Genomic DNA, 13,481 nt, shown 5'->3' with positions numbered 1-13,481 from the left:
GCAGCAGCCCAATTTCCTGCTCCCAAGACAGCCACCCCCAGGCTCCAGTCCACCACAGTGTTGCTGTGCCTCCTTCCTAGGGCACTGAATCCAATGCAGCACTGCAGGCTGAGAGCCCAGCTCAGTGGGGCAGGTGAAACCAAGTACCATCTCCTCTGTAAACATTACTTTCAAGCATGTCCCACTTGGTTATCATCATCTAGTATGCACTTTATAATTACTTTATCCATAGGTTAAGCACTCATTGAATCCAATCTTTACATCACCATGTAGTGGCTACATATTGTATATCCTTACACACCATTTCTGGGTATAGATATTTTCCATCTGTACATTCTCCTCAGGCAATAGCAGAGGACATAGAGACCTTCATTAGCCCTTTGATGGACTACAGACATCCTGCTTGTTAGTTTATTATCTAACTGCTTATCAGTCACATTCTCAAGCTCTCATTATTTTTCTTTCACACTGCTGTAATTAGCCTCTGTACTTTTTCAGGCACTCATAGTCTTGCTTCAGCCTACATGCAGAGATTATACAAAAAGGAAGATCAAATATGAATGTTATAAATGCAAGCCTACTAAAGACAACCTGTAAAGGACTGTTGTTAAGAGAGGCTAAAAAGTTTATTTCCTTCAGGCATTGGCTGCCTCTCTTCCAAGTCCTCTGAAAATTGCCAGGGAACAAATTCTGCTTGTCTACCCAGGGCAAATAATTTCAGGTAGCTGCTCACAAAAGATGAGCAGAATTCAGCTGAGCTCAGGCAAGTCAGATGTTTTCTTCCTTGTTTCATTTCTTGTGGTTATATTTTCTCTTTTTCCATAATTTTAAGGGATGGTCTCACATGTTGTTCTTCAGAACATTCCTTCCAACTTAGAGACAAAAAGGGGAATTATTTGGAAATAGTAGGGAGAATCTGACTGCTTTTTCTGTGGGATAAGTTTTCTTCTGCATAATCAAGCTTTTATGATAATAAATATGGTGCTGTCCATTGTGCTTTGAAAGGCCTGTGATGGTAATGACAAGTGTGAACATACCAGTTGGATTTTAAGTATTGTCAATGCAGGAAGAGTCACCGCCTTGAGATCTGACTTTCTACCAGCAATCCTTTTCAGGTTTTTTGTGGAACAGCAGAAAAACTAACAGGCAAAGTATGCTGCTGCTAAGGAACACACTCATCATCAGCACTGTGAACTCACAGTAAACAAGAAACCCAGCAAATTTAGAGCAGCCATTACTTCACACGTACTGCTTCTCTAAGGAAACTGGATCTTGTAAGTTCTTAGTGGCCCATTCCTAGTTTCTTGTGTCTTTCTTGCAGCTCTACTGACTTCTTTTGAAATAATTTCTGTTTTTCCAGGATCTCATGAGGACCTCATGGTCCTCCCTAAGGAGCAATTTTCAAAAGAGTTTTCCTCTTTCAATCCAAACCACCTGCACCCTTCAGTGCATCACACTTTCTGTTCTCCCCACACCAGAGATCATCCCAATTTACATAATTCTATATGCTGATATTTCAAATATTTCTTTGTGAAATTGAAGCAACCTGCAACTCATTTCATCATCTGTTTCACCTTATTCAGTAATAAGCATTTGCCAGCACAGAGAGCAAGGTGTGGAATGTAGATAAAATCCTGAGATTAATTCAGTTTCACCTCTCTGCATTTTAAGAAAATAAATCATATTTATTATTTCATTCATAAAATGCATTCTCCCTACCATGTTCACCATTTTCTTTCTATTGTTAATACAATTAAAGGCAGTGACCCATGCCTGGGCATTTCAGCTCCATGTTACTCAATTTATTTATTTTTTTTAATGAAAACCACTTGCATAGCTATAACTGTGGCCTACCTCAGAGGTCTTCATTAAAATTATCATTTCCAGGGGTTTCCTCAGACGGCCATAATTTATTTGTCCCAGACTGAGCACAGCTAAAAGTACTCCTTTCCCCATACCAATACTATGCAGCAGCAGAGCACTAGCCCCAGTGTGTCACCCCTTCACTTTCAGGACACAGCTAGAGAGCATTGGAGGTAGAGCAGACATCAATCCCTGCAGGGCGATGCCCACCTCTACTTCCCAGTCTAAGGTCACACTTTGGCCTCCCATGACTTTTCGCAATTTGTCTTCTGAGACTTAAGACTTGGAAGGGAAGTTGCTGTATCTTAGAAATTGAAAAGCCATGTTAAAACTTTAACAAAGGAGATTTCAGCTGTTGCCACCAATTACACGAAAGAGAGCAGTATTGTTTTGCTAGTAAAGACAGTGGTCCCCTTGCATTTCTCCTCCACAGGGTGCAGGACTGCTCCACTGAGAGACCTTCGCAGCACTCTGTGTTTTACTGCAGGGATCAGTTGGCTCGACTGAGAGAGAAAAGCATCACCCAGGAATAAGAGAGGTGCCTTTTGCTATTACCATGAAAACCCACACACATTTGGCCAAGTTATAAACCACAGGTGGTCACTAACTGTGTGTTCCTCATTTTCTGGATGCCTGACTAGAAACCCTGGGGGCTGATTTGCAAAGTGCTGAGTGCTGGAAGCTGTAATTGAAGTCTCTGGGAGCTGTGCTTTGAACATATATCGAGCTATAAAAACACTAAGTACTCTGAAACATCAAACTGGGGCCCCAAAATCAGTGGGTCCTTTGACCTTAATCTCCCTGTGATTCAGCTCCCCATCTGTAAAATGGGAATACTGTCACTTTTTTGCCTCACAGGGGTGCTATGAATTTGAATCCACATGTGTTTATTAAGTACTCAAAACGTTCTGCTGAAAGTGCAGCTGAAACACCCCAGAGCGAATCAATGATTTTGTATTCAGCGCACTCTTTGGATGATATGAGGTAAATAAGGCCTGGGCCACACTTTGAATGATATGGCCAGATGCCTCTGAATATCATGCAGCAGGGAAAAAATAAATAAATGCAAACTCATGTAATTAAAGACTGTCTTGTAATGTGTTTACACAGGGGACCAGAGTTGTGGTTATGTGGGCAATTTTAGCCTTGGCATTTCCAGAGCAAGAAAAATAACATTGCTACTGAGAGATGGCGTACAGTGAATTCTGACACTCAGCACTGTGCAGGAGGTAGGTGGAAAGTGCAATGACAAATATATCTCACAAAATGGGTAAGTTAAAGATCGTTATTCAGGGGCAAAGCAGAGTTAGGACACAGCGGAATGAAGGATGCCTGCCGAGCCTTTTCTCACTGCCACTGCATTAGGTTACCACTCTAAATTACATAATCTTGTATTCTGCCTTGGGAACTCTTGCCTCAGCACAGGCCACATGTCTACAATATTTTGTTTGTATTCTTCTATGCACTTGCCTAGCTCTTATTTTGCTGCACATTATTCAGTGCCTGCTATGAAGACAGAACTATTAACTTCTGTGTGAGTTCCTTATGGCTCTGGCACTAATTCACAGTTAATTTACTTCCATGGTACATAGAGGCAAGTCACAAGGATATTAAGCTAAAAGGAACCACTAATTTGGGACTCAATTTGATTTTTCAGAGGGGGCGGAAGGCTTTGTCAATCGATGCCATGGCTATTTGCTGGTAGCAGATGAATCCTGAAACTCAAGGACCTGAGGTGCTTTCCCAGGTACTCAGGAGCAGGGAGGAAGGCATTTGCTGTGATGGACAGAGATAACTGTATTTACTGACACACCATAATACCATCTGCTCTAATCTATCCAACCTCTCCCTCACAATCCCTCTCTGTTCACCAAGGTCCTTCCTTCCTTCATTCCTCAGGCACTTAAACACAGGCAATTAATTCCTGTCTGGCAAGCCAGGTCCACAGCTCCATCCTCTGTGTATTCTTCAAAACCTGCCTGATCCCACATGTGCTGCCCCAGCCCCCTTCCCAGCAGCATTTCAACTCCTTTGAGCTCTTCTCTCAGCCTTCCCTTCCCCTCCAACTTTATTTTTCTTCTCCTTAAGAAATCTTCCTGTCACCTGGGAAATGTTTATTGAATGTATATATGCTGCAGATTTTCAAAACCAGAAAAATTTGGCTAAATTTGTCAAAGCAGAGAGAAAGATGCAGAAGATATCCCTCTAAAAACAATGTAAGACCCATCTTAAAATACCGTCTTTCAGTCAGCAAAGGCAGATCTTTGCAAAGAAAGGATGCCAGAATTTAGCATGTAATTTTCCCTTAACCCTGCTAAAAATTTGTTTTTCCTGAGAACAATGAACTTCATTCTGCAGCAGGCAGCCAGCAGAGAAAATTTCAATCAATTTCCCAAAAGCAAGGTTTGGGGAATAAAAGTAAATACATTCCATAAATAAAGAAGGAAAAAAAAAATAAGAATGTAAGAAAAAGCCTAAGCCTTCTAATAGGGAGAGCTAAGCAGAGATTACAGCCTCACCAGTTATTCATGTGATAGAACATTACAAGTCTCAACTGTGCTGAAAAAAGGACTTTAAGACACTTTTTTGGGGGTCGTGTCATAGGTGTGTTTTGTATCAGAAACATTGCACTGCACCCTGTGAACAGATCCAGTTTCATTACTGGGCTTTAGCATTTTATTGGTGGGCCTGAGTCATCCTGAATATGTGAAAGGGTGAAAGAAATTGTCTCTTCTCTAAGCAGCTGAGAAAAAGAAGAAAATAAGAAAGAAAAAAAAATAGCAAGGAGACATGGAATAAAGTTTCATTGGTAGGTTTAACATAGCCAGACAGCAGGATTCAATAGAGGGCAACACCAATATTTTGCCCCACCTGGAATCTTCCAGAATGTACATCTGTATATTACACTGTATTTTACAGCATCTCTATATTTTAGGTTGGCTTAAAAAATAAAATTAAAAAAGGACCTCATTTATTAACTCAAGAACTTGTCCTCCAGAGGTGATTGTGATCCATATTCAGTTCTGACAGAGCACTATAACACCAACAAAAAGCTTTAGAATAATTAAAGTGGAGGGGAGGAAAAGAAAGTCCACAGTGTTTTCTTTTTCACACAATGGATAAAAGAGCAATGTGAAACTACACAGGGTTAAACATGTCCATGTAAAACTTCCTATTCTGCTTTGGTCTATGAGGATAATTCAAGCATCATCTCATCTTTGTTTAAATTTGGCTTTACATTTCACATTTGATGTGGGAAAGTTTGCCTTCAGATCTCAAAGTGAAAGCCCACTAAACTGCTGATCCCTGAGGCAGCCAGTCCCATGTGGCCTTTGCTCATGGGCACAGACCCAGCCAGTCACCAGCCTCTGCCACTAACTGGCCACAGGCAAGTCTGCTTGGCACACCAAAGAGGTGGGAAATTTCTGGGACCTGGAAGTCTGAAGATCAGTCCTGATACTTCCAGCCACATAAGAAATACTTCATATGGTACCGGTTTAAATTCTGAGCAATTCCACCCAATCACAACCTGGTGGCTGGCTAGGTTAGGTAGATGTCCATTAAGCCCAGCCCTAGATTTTCCTTATTCAAGCTCTGTGATTACCTGTCATGGCCATTTCTTGGGGGAAGATCTGGGCTCCCAGCAGCAGCCTGGCTGCCAGTACATCACTGCAATGGCTGTTCACAAGGGATAAGTGGTTCAGGCAGTCAAAGGGGAAATGCAGTTGAAAGACAGCAGGCAGAGAAGGAACAGCTTGTCATTTCTGCATTGTGTGATGTGATGGCAAAGAAAGTTAACCCCATGACAGATCAGTAAGTCAATTTTTCCATCCTTCTGCTGCCTTATTTTTTGCCTTTATTAAGTTGGCTATTTATCCCAGTTATTTCTGCTTGCACATTCCTATGGTTCAACTCAAGTGATGCCTTATCAGCATTCTACTACTTATCCAAGTTACAGAAGTCCCACTACTCTGGGACTTGTTAGATAGGGACAGAAAGGAAAGGAGCTTAAAGAAAAGTTCTATGCAAAACGAGTGGATGCTTTAAGTAATCATTTCCTTGCCTTGTGGAAAACAGCCACCCCTTTACCCTCGAACTTCATGTCAAAATTTAACCTTGGAAATGAAGAGTTTATAGAAGAAAAAGCACTTAAATAGCCAACTGTCTTGATGCTTCACTTCTGCAGAAATGAGCTGTTGTCTTTGATGTATTTATTATACCACATCTGTCTTCTAAATCACAGAGCAATATTAACATCTAGCTTTTGCCATAAATTATAAACATCTAAGTAATTTTCCTGAGTTTTACAAGTGAAGATGTCACCATCTCAATAGCTGTCTTTAGCATGTATACTATGGTACATATTTTATTTCCCCCCACAAAGATGAGCTGCTATTAACATTATGCTCACACTAAGCAGAAGTTTGTGATATTAGATGCCATCCCCCTTACCCCATCCCCCAGTCATGCCACACAGAGGTGATATTTGTCTTGCAACAAAAAAAAAAAAAAAAAAAAAAGAAGAAAAAAGGAGGGAAGGAAACACCACATCTTTGAGACAAATTTTACGACACTCTGAATGATATGTGTGCTTTTTATGTTTATGAAACCACCATCTAGCAAAAAATAGCTGCCTAATATTTTGACACGAAGGTCATTTGAAAGTTTTACTGCCTGCAAGCCCGATCCATTTTGTTGACAAAAGGCTCTCTCAGGGCTCTTTAAGGTGTCCCAGCCTGCTCGACTTTCTCTCTGTCTAGCATTTCTATTTCTCCTCCTCACCCCCCTCCCACCAGACTAATTACCAGCTCATTAAGGCTGTCCTAATGAATTATGTTACAGCTTTAAGAAAGGGCTTGGAATAAATGCTCATTTAGGTACGGGAGGAGGGACAGAGAGATTACTACTTGTGTCAACCTTGCCAGCTGAAGCTAACTTGATCTGACCACACTCAACACCCAGACCTCCTGCCTCCCCCCTACAAAATCATAAATATTTCAGCTGAAATGAATTTTAGATTGATATAAACATGCTCTTGGGAGGAATTGACTTCCTAATGCCACAGAAAGAGAAATGCTCAGGAAGGTTATACTCTCTGCACATTGAGCTTGTGCTCTATGAGCTATGCTGCCTGCACCTGCAAAAGGCTGAGGAGTAACAGGGGGTGGAATGCTCTCCCCTTGCTCACTGCTGTCAGGCAGAAAGGCAAAGGCATCCAGTGCTGGACAGCAGTTATTTATTAAAGGCACTTCTGCTGTATTTTGGATAATTTATGAAGGAAGCCAGGCAGAACAGCTTCCATTTATGATCACTCCATATTGCCTAGCAAAATTCTCACTATTTCTTATACAGAACAGTAGCATTGGCTCCACAAAGAACTCCATGACCCAGCCAAAACTGGGATCAGCAGAGGTGAGTGACAATGTCCATCTCTGTTCTGTGAACTAAATTATTATCATGATGCTTTCTCAGCCAGAGCTTTATCAAAGACCCCTCACCATTTTCCATATTCAGCCTAGATGTTTGGATGGCACACACAAATGTGCCATTTTTCAAAGGCAAATCTTGTATTTTATTAATATCTTGGTAATCTTCTGTTGAACAGGTACCTGGGTTGTATATATTGGTATGTGGGCTTTGACTCTGGCTCTTCTGAGGAATTTTTATGGTCTGCAACACCCCCTCATGCATACTCACTTTTCCCCCCTCCTTGGTTTTTTGATGCAAGTAGCTATGTGACTGCAGAAGAAAATTATGCTTCAAATAGGCCTGAATTTCCTCAAAATGCACTGCCAACATTAGTTTTCACTATGTGCACATGAAACATATTCCAACCATAGTCAAGGTAGCAATATGCACACATTAAAATAAAACAGCTGAACATGACAGAGATAAGAATTTATTCTCTTGGCATCACCTGCTTTTTGAGACCTCCAATTACTTTCTGATTTTGGCAAAGAATCATTAAAAGTAGAACAGTTTATACAGTGCCCTCTATTATTGTGCTTCTAGGTTACTTTGTTTTCCAAATGCTTCACCGGAAGGAGTCACAGACATCAGAAAATGGTCATTTTTAAGAAATCCTTCAGCTTTGCCATATTGCATTTTAATGGCTTCATTAGCACCCAGCAAGAGTAAATATAATTGCAAACCTATGAGCTGACATTTCCACACAGACCTCAAAACCTTTTTAGCTGTAAAGGCAATAATTTAAGCTGTCTCATGGAATAAGAGGCCACACAAATTCAGAGCTTTCGTACTTTAGTACATGTCAATAACTGGCTACACTTTAGGAATAATTAAGCTGGCTTTAAGCAGCATCTACACCTAAGATCAGATAGTTTCTGGATGGAAGTGGACTGCAACACTTTTATTTATTTTTAAATACATACACCCTCCAGGATGTAGGAGATGCCACAAGCTAACATTTATTTTATGCCCATTCATCATCTTCCAGTCATACAAATTAATAATAATTGCAGGCAAACTTGTGCATACAGCCCCTTGCATTACATAGACACAAGTATATATATTGTACAAACAAAAAATATTAGACAGGCATTTTTCACACTAAGAGACAACCTAGCAGCCAAGCACGAGATTATTCTTATCACTCTTTTGCAGTAAAGCAGGAGAGAGAAGGCAAGCACATATATGGGAATTTCTGCCAGAGCAGCAGATGACAGAGCTGTTATAGGACAAATAAAAAAATAAGTAAATTTTCCCTTCCCCAAAACATCCCTTTCTCATCCCAAGTTTCTTAATTTATTTTCTTTTTAAATTTTGGTCCTGTTTGAACTGTTTCTTTTTCCTTCCTTCTCCTTTAAAAAGACAAAAAAGCGGCCGGTAAGCATGGGGAGGAGGAGGGGAGGCAGAAATGGCCCTTCTCCCCCTTTGGGAGCAGATGCAGCATGCCAGCAGAGTGACAGAAGCCATCCTGCCCCTGGCATCAAGGCTGGTGGGTGAATTGGGCGGCCGCGGTATCAGCCGGGGCCATCGGCACGTCCCTCTGCCTATCAGCGCTGTGCCTGGCAGCTGGGGAGATACATTTAGATAAAGCAGCCAGCAATCGTTGATAACAAGCCCCTCAAATGTCAGGCAGCACAAAGGGCAGCATTGATTGCTGCTGTACAGCCCGCCTTTCCTTTTCTTTGGTGCTCTATTTTCCCCCCTCTTTTTAATATAGCAAAGACTCTGGCTGGGATAATCTGCCTGCAGAAAAGGCCATTGTGCTGCTACATGTATTGTATTATTCACTAAATAGAATTTATCAATGTTTCTCTGATTCCCTTTCCTTTCTCCTCCCCTTCCCCTCCATCCCCTTGTTGCTACCTAGTCTCTTCTTCACAGAGGTGGGCCTGATCTGGCAAAGGACAGACACTGAGTCCTAGATGAGACATATGGGCTCTTCGAAATCTATGGTATAGATTTCCTCCCCTCTCCCACAGCTTTGGATGGGTGCCCAAAGCTAACACTCATCTCAGCTTTCAATTGTTTCTGACACAGAACTGACATGGTTGACATTTTGGGGCCATTTCATCCCAGAAGTTGCGCCAGTCTGAAAATGAAAAGTATTTTGAATATCAGGCATTCAATATGTTCTCTCTTTGAGCTACCCAGTTGAGCCCTGGCAACCTACAAAGCTCAGAGTCAACTCATGGAGATTTGCTATCACATTTAGCAGAGGCTGCTGCCCCAGCAAGAGACACCCCACCTTCTGCCATGAGAATGAAATGGGACTTTGCAGCAAGAACAGCACTGGCATAAAACACACAATGTAAAGTAACACAGTGGAGGTGCATTTGACAGTAAGGGCTCCTGTGCTCCAATTGCTGATGCCTCTAGTGATTCTCTTCAATTTTTCACCCTCAGCCTCTCTTTCCAGAAAATGAAAATAATGTATTGCCTGCTCCCACGTGCTAGCTTTAGGCTGCAGGAGCCATCAACTTAGTGTTTACAAGGTCACCACCAGGTTCCCAGAGGGTCAAGCAGTGACACATTTCCAGCCTGTTGTTCAGGACTGTCCTTCACCACAGTTCCCTTCCTCTTGATGCCTGAGAGAGGTAAAAGGAGACCCAGCCCTCAGGCATGCTCCCTGCATTCACATCAACACACTCCCCCTCCTGCTATATTTTAAACTGATGTGAATTTAAAACCAAATCTTTGGTTCAGTAATGAACAGGCTGTTCCCAGCTATTAAAAAAAAAAAATTACAAATTACAATCCCCAAGATTTTATAATCATTTTAATTATTATAATTTTAGACTTCATACTTCACCAATAATAGGGCTCAAACAAAAAGTGTGGAGTCCCTAGAGATATAAAATGACAATGGATTTTGTCTCATATGCTTGCTATAATTACAACTATTTGATCTGATGCAGTTTTACACTTTTATACTTTCAGCTTTGGTGTTTTGAATGTAAACCTCTCTGAGGATCCTTCTGAAGGCCTAGAGGATTGTATCTCTCTCCCTGCAGAGAAACATTTCCTATACTCTCCTGTCTCATGCAGGGGTGAGGAGTTGGAAAACATCCACCTCAGGCCACCACAGATGTGACCACAGCCACAAAGAGCATTCCCAGGCAGCAGCTGCTCTGCAGGGAAAGCAGGATGCTCCCTGGGAAGGTGCTCAGCACTAGCAGCCTTACCAGCTGAAAGCCAAGTGTGCAGGACGAGTCCTCAGGGGGAGTGATGATATGGACAGCACTGTGCACCTGGACTTTCCTTGCAACAAGGAACAACATCTTGTTTCCCATTTACCAGGGTAAGGCAACATGATGTCTGTCCTCTGTCAAACCAGAGGTCTGCCTCGCCACACTCTGACAACAGCAGCAGCTGCCTGGGGACAAGCACAGGTATCATGGTATGGTTGGAAGCTCAGAGGCAGGAGCAGACTTGCACTTCTGTGCTCTATTCTCCCCTTTCTATCCAGAAATTGCACTTGCAGCTCTGTTTAGAGCTTTTTAGCAGCTCTTAGTAGTTTTATCCTACTCTGTATTTGTCCTGCTCTTTTTGAAGCCATTTTTACAGTGCAAGTAAAGTTAAGCATTTCCCTTGATAAAAATAAACAGTATTTTGATATAAGGAAAGAAGGTTGGCAGGGGGAAAAAAAGTATTTTCCCCATGGAAATAAGGGTTGGCAATTCCTGCAGCATAGTGATCTCTTATTCTTTTCCCTTCAAGTCTGGAAGTGAAGGGGACAGGAGAGAGAGAGTTTGTCTTTTCAGACACAGTTTCTTTGATCAGCGTCATTCACTCTGAGAATGGAATATTGAATTCCTTTCGCAGTCAGCCTGTACTTAAGCACTTTTGAGTCTGGCTGCAGTTTGTGGACTTTGTGAAACATGAGTATCCCTCCCACCTCTCCTCTGCCTTTCTTCCCTGACATAGGGATTTTCAAAGGGCATCATACTGTTTGACCTGAGAAATGGGGTGTTCTAAAATGTCCTTGGCCGTTGCTCACATACACAAGGCCATGCTGGGAAATTGGGCATTAAATTGGAGGGCTGCATTCTCACCCCAAGATCATGGGTAGGAGATACAGGAAGTGGAATTCTTAGCCATGTATGGCCCAGGTATAAATTCAGGTGCAACCTCCACTACTAAAGTACAAGGAACGGAAGCAAAGCAAAAAAAACATCTATTAAGCTCTTAGGATACAATTTTTGGCAAGGGACAGTACTTCCAATTATACTGAATGTCTGTTAATGCTGATATAACCAAGTCTGCCAGGTTTTCCATTGCAAACCACAAATTTCAGGAGTGTGTAAAACTCTGCTATGCAAATGCATAGCCTGCAGTGAAACTTGGCAGATAAAGCTTCAGCTGGATAAAGGTTTTACAATAATCTTTGTTTAAAACAAAGTTAATTAAATTTGGATTTAACCAGAGTTTCAACCATTTTTAAGTTACAGAATAATGCCAGGACTTAATTGTACCTTTTATCCAAAGATCTTTAAGTACTGAGGCATCGCAGAAGCTACACAGCAGAGTGGGAAGTTCATTCCCCCTTACACTCAATCCAGAGCAGGAGCAGCAAGGAGCTGGCCTGGGTCCCCCTAAAACAGGCTGCTCATGGCTCTTCGTGCTGCTCTGCAATATCCAGCTGTTTCAGCAGCCACTGCAGACAGGGAGCAGGGAGTGCAGAATCAACACTGTGGGGGTTCTGATGACTAATTCCTCTCCTGCCATCCTGCCCCAAGCCACACCACCCCCTCCATCAGGAAGGGTTGCTACCTATTCACTGTATGATGAATCCCTGCTCTGCATAGTTTTATTTTGCCCAGGTGGAACAGAGCACTTGATAAATCAAATCCAGTGAATTTAAATTACTCTGTTAAATTGGACGGTAAATTAAAGACATACACACACAAAAAAAGAAAGAGCTAAAAAAATAGGAACACCATGCTGTTGTGAATATTAGTCAACTTTTTACTCGGGAGGGAGATATGGCTCCAGAGGCTCTCATTTTAAAATGTATCTGTTCCCCAAACTAATCAGTTCATCCATACTGCAGACTAATTACTGTTGGTATTTTGTATTGCAGCAAGGACAGAGAGGCAACAAAATATATTTGGTCTACTTGAGAGTGGCTACTCTACTACATACGACATAGAAAAATTGCTGTATTTTATCAAGCCATGAAATTGCTTTAAGAAAGGGAACTAAAAAAATCATTTAGTGCCAAGGGTGAATAAATGCTCCCAAGACGGGACGGTTTCTAGCAGTACTTAGCACTAAGTCTTATAAGGACAGATCCATCTTCTCCCCGTTTTATAACCAAAAAACTGGAAGTGATTTTGGTTTGTCTTAACTCAGGGACCTAACAAGTGCAAATTTCAGTTCAAGCTGACCCCGGCCCCATCTCCTTGTGTACAGCCAGCCCTTGCTTGTTATCTGACAGCAGGAGCAAATAGTCTGTTGAACCTTTTGCTCTGTATGAACGACCACAGCCATGAGAAAACCACATGGATACAGCAGAGTTTAAAATATCTATGTTTGCTTATCAAACAAAGAGAAGATAAACACAACACAGAAATTCTGCTTCTCAGGCAAGATCCCAGTGGCCCTCCTGATAGTACAAAACTACTCCAAAAATCTCTTGGGGGCTGAAAGCCTTTACATGCACACCACCCAACAAAAACCACACAAGCACCACTCAGCAAATATTGGATTATCTTGATTTTGTGCAACTCCTTGCTAGTATGCTTTATCCACGATTCAACTTTCCCTCACTGATAAAGGCTGAAGCAGGCCACTGTGCACCAGCTCCTTTCATGACACAATTGAGCAAATTTAGGTAGGGCAGTGCTTTGAGAGCAGCTATTTTTGCCATCAGGAAAACTGTCTGATGCAGTTCAATAGGCATGAAAATCGACAGTGCCCCTGCCAGGACCTGGCCAGTGAGAAGCTCAAAGAGATACTTTACTTAGACTTATGTAATTACACTAGGGAAACTCTTTGACAAATTTTCACCTGGATTAAACCAGGGCAGAGCCTATTCCTTTGTGTGTGGGATGGGGGCATCAACCTGCAAGAGCTGATGCTGGCTTGCACTGTTGTGCACTGGTTCCCAACTGGGATTGTATTATAGCATTTTAACACAAATAAACTCT

The sequence above is a fragment of the Molothrus aeneus genome, chromosome 3 (genome assembly GCF_037042795.1).
Source record: "Molothrus aeneus isolate 106 chromosome 3, BPBGC_Maene_1.0, whole genome shotgun sequence".
NCBI lineage: Eukaryota > Metazoa > Chordata > Aves > Passeriformes > Icteridae > Molothrus > Molothrus aeneus.
Note: the sequence above shows the minus strand (reverse complement) of the source record.